The 11072-nt window shown below is 45.2% G+C and overlaps 1 long non-coding RNA gene across 1 annotated transcript; it reads right to left on the bottom strand.

Moving 5' to 3' along the window:
- Positions 1–5305: 5305 nt before the first annotated feature.
- Positions 5306–10900, bottom strand: LOC135822884 (uncharacterized). The gene is made up of 2 exons (XR_010554567.1): positions 10044–10900; positions 5306–6212 (listed from the first exon to the last, which is right to left on the bottom strand). It is a non-coding gene; the product is annotated as an uncharacterized LOC135822884 (long non-coding RNA).
- Positions 10901–11072: the final 172 nt, after the last annotated feature.

The raw sequence follows: 11072 nt of genomic DNA, 5'->3' as shown, positions 1-11072 counted from the left end.
AGCATGTCGTCTAGACCAAGTCAAAGCAGCCTTCTGACACCAAGCTTATTGTGTATGCGGCACTGAGGCATCCAGGAGAAAAGGGGGGAACTTCAGAAGGCCGGAAATAGAATCGCGAGTACAAAATAGACTCAGGTAGTCGTGGAAAACAGACGTGTTTCCAATTCATGTACATGTAGTGCAGACGAGCGAGCGTTGATAGGATAGGCGGTAGAACTGGGATGATGACATTTATTTTTCAAAGAATTACATAGGGCTGGCTTTCCATAGGGCCGGCTCCTTGTCGGAATGTGTAGAAAACGATATCAGCTGATACAATATGAATCAGATAACAATTGGGTATCCCTGAAGGGCAAAGCTTTAAGGACTTCGTGCCCCGGATGATTTGTGCAGAAGCGGTGCCAAGGGCGTTTCATGGATTTTGTGACAGGTTTTGTGCGTCCGTTTGAATGGTTTTCCGGCCTCTCTATGCACGCTTTGACCTTCGCCAGAATTCCTGAAGGAACAGGTTGGTGGGAGTCATAGTCATTCCGACAGCTTCACAAGTACATTTTAAGGTGATCCTTTTTCTACTTTTATAGTATACAACAGAGATAGGAATGATAGGATCGTGTTCATGCTGGCTAGCTGGCTCTGTCCTGGAAGGAGGTGGATGTCTTGTATAATGTTCACTACTCTCACCTGTCATACATTGTACCAACATGATGGCGTTTTATTGTATTTTTTTACCACGACGTAGCATTTGATCCGAAGCACAACCCTAGCAATGTTGTAAGAACGAAGCAGGGATACCTGATGGTAGATGCCACACAAGGTGGCTGCGTCAGTTGAGCAGACCCATCTCAGCCGACCGAGCCAGTGCCTCTCACCGTTGTTGCACAAGCTGCGCCGACCACAGAAAGAAGTAGATAGTGAGAAACTGAGAGGTCCCCGGCCCAACCTGGTAGAGATAATGTTTGTGATCATCCGATTTCTACCTGGTACGCCAACATGGATGGGATATGTTGCTGTTGACTTTAATATGATCAGTCATCACCACTACACAAAGGCCGTTGACGCTGCAACTGGTGGTAGTGTAGTGGTGACTGATCATAATATGAATTGGCTGCAGTGGAGCCTCCGTGTTCTAAAGAATGACTTTTATCTTACTTCACCAATTGCACAGGCAGTATTACCTTCTCACCGTCCCCTAGGTCCGGTTCTCACAGAAAGATGAAGGGATGTTGGATAATCAGTATCACCTTGAACCGTGCATTAGTGCCAACAAGGGTGTGCATGACTGTACTATCATCTATCGTTGTGTTATCTGTGCTCATGTTGGATTTCAAGCTGCAGGAGTGGTAGCATCGTATTCACACAATGAAACTGTCCAGGCTCTTGAGAATGTGTTGTGTTCATCAATGTAATTTCAGGTACAATGTCAGTGTAAACAGATGTACCGACGGAATAATTGTTTGTGTCAAGCAGCCCTGGCCTTCTCAGGCATACAGAAGGTCACGAAAATTCCATGCATGCGACTGGCATACATGTACATGTACATGACTGTACAATCATTTTACATGACATTGTGCATGTACTCGTGCATGCACATGTACATGTACAATCATGTCGAAACTCAGCCAATGCTCCCTGGACCTGTTCATCGTATTCTAATGCTTACTTGAAGTAGTTTTTTTATCACTTTGTCTCTCTGTGTGCCTGTGTGTGTGTGCGCGCGCACGTGTGTGTGTGTGGGTATAAAAATTCTCAGATGGGGTTCCAAGTGTCTAGAGCCAACTCTGGCAACTGGCTAGAGACGCTACCAATTCATGCCACTATCTAAGGGAGAACGTTTCATCAGGAGACTGAAGGAATCAGACTGCAACGCGGTGTCTTACCTACGATAGCTATAATAGCTGCCATTTGAAAACTAACTTCATCTCATTGTCAAGTAACAGGTCCCACGGGGTGATGAAGATCGCCTAACACACGAACTACACTTCCAAACAATGCCGCTCATAGCAGCACCATAGTACCACCGTAGCAGCACCATTCTTGGATGCTTAGCAACTCTTGCTCATGAAACGAGTGGTAACAAAGCGCGAACAATGCCCACTACAACCTGAAGACAATGAGAGGTGGGTGAGCTGGGACAAGGGACCACTTCACTAAAAAACTAGCTAAGTGTTCCTATCCCATAGACCGCATATTGATGAACAAGGTAGATTGCCTTGCCTAGGTGTACGAGGCACTAGTGACGATTGAACGTTTTTAATCGATAGCTGTCAAATCTAGGCGAATACTACTTGTACACTTTCTAGCACCACTTCTAAATGATCTAACCGGGGGTGTGGAGTACGGCCCACCGGGTTGCATATCGCAGTTCAACAACGTGGCTATCTCCTTATACAAGTACAAGTACATGACTTACCCATGTTTACATTGAGAGGTTATAGGCAGTAAGGTCCTTATACCAGGCACACGCATCCACGTGATTTCCACCATTTGAAGTCTTAAATTTAAGCCCACTGCCGTACATTGTTAGTCAGAGGTGTCACAAATCAATACACAATGTTATTGTAATTGCTCCTCTCCACACGGAAGCTGGTATTCATCTTTGTATAATACATGTACATTGCACAGTTATGTGTGCTGATTGCGATATACGTGTACGTGTGCAATCATGTACTGTGTGCTGATTGCGATGTACGTGTGTCATGTACATGTACATGTCATGTGATTGCTGCTTCCACCTTCCGAACATGCCTCCCTGGCGCAGAAACCACTCCTCTACTCCACAATGTATTGACATTGCCATCACAGCTGTCAGGGTCGAAAGGACGCGCGGATCCAGAAGCCATTCCGTCTGAGTGGAGAGAGAGAATGGGATAAAGGTCGGCGAAGATACTCGAAAGGCACATCTGTCGATTTGGGTACACCTTGGCACGACGAACAGACTTGCAAGGCAACACGCGCCTGAATATCTGTCAAATGAGATCATCTAGGCCTCAAACAATCGTTAGTGTCAAAAATACATATCTAGATAATAAACAAACAAGGCCGGTCACACAGCCTTTCGCCTCTGTTGTGTGTGTATCTAGATAATATAATATTATGATTCGTCACCCCCTGGTCGCAAGTGTTATAAGGAAAAGGTTAACAGTGAATGCTAAAGGCATTGTCTTGCCGTCTAGCATATCAAACACGATCAGTTCTCATTGCCTTGCCGTTCACAGCTGTTTGAAGTAGTGAATCACAATGAAAAGCTGCCAGTACTGAGATGTCCAGCTAATGGTGCATTTGGAATTCTAATACACCTTCATGAAGCTTGTTTTTGATAAAACGCCAGTGTTCGTTCAAGAATCATCGCCTCAAGGCCCTACTGACAGTACCGTCTGTACAGACAGTACTGTCTGTACAGACAGTACTAATGTTCTGTTTTAAGTACAACACAGGTGCAGTGTTACTGTATTCTACATGTACATGTTGTGTACATGCAAATGTTTCACGCTTTCATACAGCTGTTCCGACCGCTCACCACGCACAATGTCGACGGGAGACTCTCTACATCTCTGTCTCTGTTTCTCAGTCCCCTCCACCAACGTCTATTCTATCTCTCATGACTCTTTCTGTCTCAATCTCTGTATCCTCTTTTATTTTACCTTCTTTCTGTAACATGGAAATTGTGGGCACAATTGAGTTCTTTCTATAAATGCAGTTTTTTTTCTTTCATTCTACCTTTCCTTCTTTACTTTACCTTCATTCGTCCATCCATCCATTCTTTCTTTCTGCCTTTCTTTCTGTGTTTCTCCTCCTGTTTTTACTTTCTTTCTTCCATTCAACTCTCCTTTTTCTGTTCCGTCTTAAATTCCCATCTTGACCCTCTGTTTGCTCTACTTCTCCAATTTTTACTTGGGCTAATTTCTGTCTTTGACCTGTTCACAAGGCCCGAAAAGGTACTATGTCACCATCTTTTACGTTCATTCGTGATTGAAGCAGTGGAATTGGTTTTCGAAAGTCGTGTAAGGTCAATCCGCAGGAGCCTGGAGGTCCAACAGGCATTATTTACTTGACTTCACGTAGGCATGGAAATCCGACGAGTGCGAGAGAGAAACATACACAGAGACAGAGACAGATAGATAGAGATAGATAGATAGATACATGTAGATAGATAGGTAGAGATAGATAGATAGATACATACATACAAACATACATACATACATGTACACACATACATACGTACATACATAGAGATAGAGATTGTTAGAGGGTTACATGTACATGTAGATATACATGTACATGTATATACCCAATGCTGTATACAGCAAGTAGTTGTTTCGGCCATGTAAGCCTCATCAGTACATTGACGAGCTTTAAGTAAGCCGAGCTACCGGCCATGTTGCAAAGGTGGCATCCGACTTGGGCACTAGATACATGTGCATGTAGATAGATAGATAGAGAGAGAGAAACGGAAAAAGAGAGAGAAAGAAGGAGAAAGAGAGAGAGAGAAGGACTATTTGACTGCTTAGGTATAGCGAAAATCAATGGGAGTCAATACTTAGAGAGTGATAAACTCGGATACAGCCAACTACATGTACATGTACATGTATAGGAAAAAATGCGATTATACGTATTACGTGAGTTTTATACATTGTACATGTACCGGTACTGGTATCGTGACCCCCCCCCCCCCCCTGGGACCATGGTCACAATCGATAATACAATCATCTACATGTACATGTACATGTACGTATGATGCAGTGTACTCAGAGCCTGGATCGATATTCTCTGCAGTCAATTATCATCATCACTTATGGGTCATGGGTTTTATCATCAACAACCACATCACAACTGCGTGCTCTCTCTCTCTCTCTCTCTCTCTCTCTCTCTCTCTCTCTCTCTCTCTCTCTCTCTCTCTCTCTCTCTCTCTCTCTCTCTCTCTCTCTCTCTCTCTCTCTCTCTCTCTCTCTCTCTCTCTCTCTCTCCGACCTTAACACGCTTCCACAGCACGCCACCAGCAAAGCGAAACATCCTTTGGCTTTGGCTACTTCGTTCCTTCATACAGATGTTTCGAGTATAAAACTCACGTAATACGTGAAGGTACCAGTACATTGTATGTACGTGTACATGTATGTACAGTACTGGCAACTGAAATCCGACCCCTGAGCGGTGGGTTCACATTCTAGCGGTCTCTTTTTCGTAGTGTTACAATCCTGTGCTGGATCTTTGCGATGTGAGCGCACCGCTCAGGGGTCGGATTTCAGTGGCCAGCACTGTACAAAGCCGAATGCTGCTCCTTGCCCTTGCTCAATTTAGCCTACTTGGGTCGAGAACATGATGCATAATATTTGTAAATAATCAAATTTAGAATAGAAATCAAATCAATTTTAGCTGTACATGTATATTCTCACAAAACGAATAGGATACTACACCTTGTTACACATAGTCACATACACATGTACATGTACACATAGTCACATACATGTACATGTACAATTATAATAATACAGGTCGCGGATATTTGGAAATGAGAGAAGGAGAGAGAGGAATAGACAGACAGACCGACAGAGATCTAGCCATCCAGGCAGACAGACCAACAGACAGAAAGACAGACCCACAGAGAGACAGACCCACAGAGAGACAGACAAACAGAGGAGAGAGTTGAACAGAGAGTGGGGAGAGTGACAAATTCAAAGGCGGACTAGACAGGCAGAGAATACATCATGAAGGCATACACTACTCGTACAGTGCGTGTAGCCGTCTCTAAGTCTGCTTGCTATGCACTGAACGCATTGGTCGGTTTACTGAGCAAATATGAAAATGAAAAATCTACCGAGAAAACCTGATTCAAAAGATAGCAATTCTCAAGATGGAAAGACTCCGCCGTTCATTACAATCGTAAATCCTCACACCACTCTTGATGACCTCTGGGCTAGACCACTCGATAGGCATAGGAAAAAGTATTTCTCTTTACACAATCAACGGCCTTGTAGCCAGATTCAGGCGTTTTTCCAGTGTGCGTGGTCGTGGCATAGTCCACGGCATTGCTTAGTTTACCGGTGTTCCGCCGGGAATCGATACCGACAAAATGTTACAATTTGACCTAACTTGTGTGAATTTTCAGATGCAGTAGTTGGCAATGTCGTTGTGACTGCATCCAGCTGGATCCCCACAACACTTATCCTCTATCTCCGGGAACAGCAGCTGAACGACAGACGCTTGCGCCAGAGATTCTAAGGGAACAAGAAAAGGAAAACGAGCAAGCGTGGAATCATTATCACATGAATATAGCTGAATGTGGCTCTTCGTTGAATAAGCAAAGATGATCAAACCGATGGCTTCAGCACAACTCCCACACCTCCCACGATGTACATGTACATGTACGAGGTAGGAACAATGTCTCTATCACTATGTACATGTTTGTCTTTCTAAAATTCTGCGCCTTGACCCTCGATGGCAGTGGCTTTGGTTGCCTTTAAAAGGTCTACTTGAAGTATCTGAGTGACAGCTACGCCTTACTCGCCCTATTCCTGCATTCATAACTGCCATTACGCCAGGTGGAATGACTTCCGGGAAGATCGAATGACAACAAACTTGCTAGGATTCCTGTATCAGTCCGGGTTAAGAGCCCGTACTCTCTGTCTGTCTCCCCCCCCCCCACCCCCCCGGGGCCGCACCCACACGCTCTCTCTCTCATTCTTCTTCTGAGGCATATCACAAAGAACCAGATCAGCTCTCCCGTTGTCTGGGAGACTCTCTCCTGTACACATGCCTGTGTAGGCCTGTGAGTACTAAAAAAACAGTATTTTAGTACTCCCCGGTGTAGTCTGTGTACTAGTATCTCTCACGCAGCATCTGCTCCATGTATATTCTGTAACTCCATGTTTATTCTGTAACTCCATGTTTATTCAATGTACTGTTGAGATACCGAATTCAAATAAATCAATACCATACCATACCATTCTGTAACTCCATGTTTATTCTATAACTTATGCTACTCTCCTCATTTCGTACGGGGCCAGCCAATTGGAGGGACTTCTGTTTTCTTTTATCTCCATGCTCACCTGAGCTTCCTGTAACAGTATTGCCTTTTGTTTCTCGTTTCCCTCCCATTTTCATCCACTCTCCTATTATTCTCACTACTGTGATCCCCTGGTGCACAGACCCAGCAGTGATCCGGAGACCGTTATAGTCGACGGAGCCCTTGACACCATCTTCATCGGAGTTGATAGCTGCTCATTATGTTCTGAAAGGCCATCATTGGTTTCTTCTGTGCAATTTGTAGATCGGGTGTATATAAAGGAAAGAAAACTGAAGGATGGGATAATAGGAAGAGAAGAGGACCAAGGAGCTACAAGTGACGCTTTAATGTCCGATAACATCACCAGTAGGTTTGCAATCAGCTCATGCAATAACACTACATGACACTGATCAACAGTGCTGTTGGAGTGCGCATCCGAGATGTGCTCGAGCTGATTGCTGAGGTTGGAGAAAATGTCAGCACCGTTGGTCAGTGCCGTGCAATGTTATCGCATCAGCTGATTCTAAAGTAACTGGTGGTCGTATTGGAAATTATAGCGTGACTTGAAGCTCCTTCGTCCTCTTTTCTTCTTAAAAAATTATCCTTGATTCTCCTTCCTAGTCTAAAAGAGAAAATAGGTAGCATTTTCTACTGAACATGTAATTTGGCCTCCCGAGATAAAAAGTTGCTTGTGCCAGAGATTCTAAAAGAAGAAACCAGGGAAATGAGTTAGAGACGGAGCTGGTATTACTATGGACCTAGTGCATATTTCAGTTCTCAATTCTCATACAATCACCGGCTTAAATCTAGTGATCTTCCCATGACGTAAGACCACGAGTGATAAATAATGCAGTAGCTCATTCAATCTGCCCCCCCCCGATAATGTGTACGCAGTATGTATACCCCCCCCCCCCCCCCACACACACACACCCGTCCCAGTGTGTACGCAGTGTGTACCCACTTTGAATCGATCTATTATCGATTTTGCCAACTAGGGAGGTCCAACGACGACATCAGAAGCAGTCATGACCTCTCCTTCACTGTAGGTCCCCAGTGAGAGAGAAAGGCACAGGGGAGGAGAGAGAAAGAGACAGCGATAGAGAGACAGGGACAGAGAGAGAGAGAGAGAGAGAGAGAGAGAGAGAGAGAGAGAGAGAGAGAGAGAGAGAGAGAGAGAGAGAGAGAGAGAGAGAGAGAGAGAGAGAGAGAGAGAGAGAGAGAGAGAGAGAGAGACAGAGACAGAGACAGAGACAGAGAGAGAGAGAGACAGAGAGAGAGAGACAGAGAGAGAGACAGAGAGACAGAGACAGAGAGACAGAGAGAGTGAGAGGGAAACAGAGAGAGAGAGACAGAGTGAGAGAGAGAGAGAGACAGACAGAGAGAGAGACAGACAGACAGACAGACAGACAGACAGACAGACAGACAGACAGACAGACAGACAGACAGACAGACAGACAGACAGACAGACAGACAGACAGACAGACAGACAGACAGAACAGACCGAGAGACCGTGAGAGAAAGCGACTGAAGGGAGATAGAGAAAGAGAGAGAGAGACACACACAGAGGGACAGAGAGACAGAGAGGAACAAGAGAGAGAGAGAGAAAGAGAGAGAGAGAGAGAGAGAGAGGGAGAGAGAGCGCTAGATAGAGAAATAGAGACAGAGACAGAGAGACAGACAGAGACAGACAGACATAGAGAGAAAGCGAGAGAGATAGAGAGAAAGAAGTATAGAGAGAATGACAGATAGAGAGAGAAAGAGAGAAAGAGATGGGCAGAAAACGACAGCCAGACAGAGAGACAGACAGACAGAGAGAGACAAAAAGAGACACATAGACAGATACAGAGACAGATAGATACAGAGAGAGAGAGAGAGAGAGAGAGAGAGAGAGAGAGAGAGAGAGAGATAGAGAGAGAGTGAGTGAGTTAGTGCGAGAGAGAACGGGAGAGAGAGACAGACAGGCACAGAGAGAGACAGAGAGAGACAGAAAGAGGCACAGGCAGAGACAGAGAACTATTTTTAAAGCCTGGCGATCAACCTACATGGCGAGTTTTGTTCTTTTCATGTTGCATTACCACGCAGTAAAAATGTCTTCAAACCCTATAATATGGTGTACTGGCTGTGCTAGTACCCGTTGGCAACAATCCCAACTAGCGTACACACTGCTCTGCATTGCTTTGTACTGCCTTCAAGACTAACGTCATGCGCTTTGCTTTGCTGCGTACTAGTAAGTGCACACGGCACCCAGTCCGTTTTGCTGACAAGAAAATTATTGCTTTCCCGGTTGTGTTCCTCCAGAAAACAGATCGTGCTTCCGCAGAGTTTCTTTTCCCACCATCCCTCCCTGTCTAACTTATTCACACAATCACTATAATAATTATCGTACCCACTGATCAGGTCCACTCTCACAACTGGTGTTATCTAGCTATTTGCTGCGGCTCCGTCTTGAGCTGTAATTATTACATCCATTTAGCATTGCAGCTCAACGTTGAGCTAACTGCAGCTCTACTTTGAGCTAACCAGCAGCTCTATTCTGAGCTAGCAGCAGCTCTACTTTGACTGAGTTTGAGCTTAAAAACCTGTTGTTTCGAAACCAGCATCCCTTAATCCAATGATGCTTCTTTGTTGACTTGTTGGTATGACCCTATGTTTATCCTTTTCCTCGTTTCTTTTTGTTGTCCACCTGTTTTCCAGTAGGGCTGTGTCAATAGTATAAAAAAAATGACGGACGGACGGGGGCTAATTGATATGTCCATTCGAATCTGTGACACTTCTGTGATTGCCAGAAAATGGGGAGATCTCTGATCCCCGGATTGTTTTGTATTCAACTGCCTACCAATAAAATCGCTGTTCCTTCTCCCAGACTCATCTTTCTCCTCCTTTCTCTTATCCCCTCCCACCACACATGATTTTAACTTCCCCTCCATAATTCGCTACCCTTCTTATTGAGCACCTCTGCTCGTTTGGTCCCGCGAATTCAAATGAAACACGCAAAACAAGCAAAACAAACATCCGTCAGCATTCCTGATCTAGAGATTCTTACCGTCGCTGACCATTCCTTCATTCACTTCTGACAATATCTCCCATGTTCGTTGTGGAATGCTTTCCAACAACTCCAACACGCCAACGTCAGGATTTTCTGTCTCTGCTGCGGCATCAACGGTCTTAGTCTGGCTCTCCGAAGCCACACATTGTTGAAGAAGATACTCTCTCGCCACATTGTATCGTGTGCCATCGCGCTTTGTGCTGGCTTCGCTGTTCGCAAACCCGTGCAGGTAGTTTGCCGCCATAACAATCCTAGCTTTAGTGACAGGACATCTATCACAGCTGTTCACCGCTACAATCCGTGCGAGAAGATTGAACCCACAATCACGTTGCTTCGACACACTGTCCACAACAACTGTACGAGACTCCGACTGATCTGGATTTCTGGATTTCTCTACCATTGTGCGATCGCCCTGATTCTGATATCGGTCTCCATCGGGACCATTCACCGAGGCGTCCCACCGACCCTCTGCCAGGACAGTGCGTTTTCGGAGCATTGCCAAGCTCAGTAGGATAACAAACACTACATGGTGTGGGGCAGCTGACCACGGCGTCCTCGTTCTCCAATTCATTATCAGCCGAGCAGTTACCTTGCCAGTGCTTTGTCTTATAGGGTTACGGGAAAGAGATTTCGGTTGAGCGAAACGCCGGCTGATCTTGAGTTCTTCTCACTTATACCAAAGCCAGTAGTGAAATGTTGCAAAGGTACAGAGACATAGAGATTCACTCTCGCGACACTCAGCCTCCGAATGGAATAGACTCTCGCATTAGAAAGCTCTGAATTACCGCTCCATCTAGTAACCGGCTACGTCAGTCAAAAAGTCACAAAGTTTTGTTTGCTGGAGTCTGTGGAGATTTGAACCTCCGTAACAGCGTCTGTACTACTGCTGATCAGGTGGGTTGCTGCGCTACCTGTCATTCAAACGTGTTTTCGACGACCAGGGCGTAGGGCGTACGGTCGCCAGAACGTCGTTCGTGTCGGCTATCTCGCACACATGGGTGTAAAGTAGAGAGAACTCAGTCCGTA

The sequence above is a fragment of the Sycon ciliatum genome, chromosome 8, assembly GCF_964019385.1.
Source record: "Sycon ciliatum chromosome 8, ocSycCili1.1, whole genome shotgun sequence".
NCBI lineage: Eukaryota > Metazoa > Porifera > Calcarea > Leucosolenida > Sycettidae > Sycon > Sycon ciliatum.
This window is presented reverse-complemented; position numbering and strand designations above follow the sequence as displayed.